This window comes from Triticum dicoccoides, chromosome 3A (assembly GCF_002162155.2).
Source record: "Triticum dicoccoides isolate Atlit2015 ecotype Zavitan chromosome 3A, WEW_v2.0, whole genome shotgun sequence".
Lineage (NCBI taxonomy): Eukaryota > Viridiplantae > Streptophyta > Magnoliopsida > Poales > Poaceae > Triticum > Triticum dicoccoides.
In genome coordinates this window covers 762262787-762263866 of record NC_041384.1, presented here as the reverse complement: position 1 = coordinate 762263866, position 1080 = coordinate 762262787, and positions in this window count along the sequence as shown.

Here is a 1080-nt window from a genome sequence, read left to right as displayed (position 1 = left end):
AAAAAAAAGCTCTAGCAGTGGATAGACGATGGTTTGCTGCATGAGGGCGCAAATTGATAGGGCCTTGTACGCGTCACGCAGAGCAGTTGCATCCATCCGATAGGTGCTAATTGACCTAATTTACCTGTAAATTAACTGATTAATTAAGACATCCAGTCATCTCACATTAGTCTATCAGCCCTTCTCTAGCTTGGCAGCATGTATGACTCAATCCATAAAAAAATCTATCACATAGGTAGATAGATAGATATTTTGCAAGCAAGGTCAAAGACAATGCGTGTGTACATGGCACCTGTCGTGTCGGCCCTATAACAAGTTTTTTTCGCGGAGAGCTATAAAAAGTTGTTGTGGGCGTATGAGGAACCACAACCAACAATTTAGCCTCCTCTTCTTGTCTGTATTCTAATTCAAGTTGGAATCCGAATTCCGAGCCTATTGGTCCCTTGCCATCTGATAGTATGCCAGGTGGTCACTTAATTCTAACTCAGATATTTGTTAGTAATGTAGGTGTGTAGGTGTTATTGTTGGGAAATTCAGTAGAAAAATAAAAAAGTTTCATCCTACAAATCAAAATCCCAAGATGATTATGAAGATGCAAATATATTAGATCGAATCTTTACCATCTAGAGTGCAGTGAAAGAAGAGTTGGTGAAGACCATTCCTGCAGATTTCTGCAATAAGGATTAAACCTCCCAACCATGAGAGTTTTTCTCCCTTGAACTAGGATCGAAAATATGTTCGCTCCGCCGGTAACCACGCATAGAGAATCACCATGCGACAGGGCTTCGCCGTCCAGAATGAAGAACCACCAAGAGCTAGGGTATAGGAGCAGCCTTGCGGCTTGCGGTGAAGAACTTGCGCGCGCGCAAGAGGGGGGGAGGGAGGGAGGGAGGGAGAGAGGGAGAGAGAGAGAGAGGGCACAACCTTCAAGCATGAGAGCAAGAGTGACAACCCCATGCCTCCCCTCCAAAAAATTCCCGGAGGTTTCAGAAACTTCTCAAACCTTCCAGTGCCCTCCGGAGGGTTTCTAGGGTGATCTAGAACCTCTTGGTATTTTTGTTTTTTCCCAATTTCTCCCAA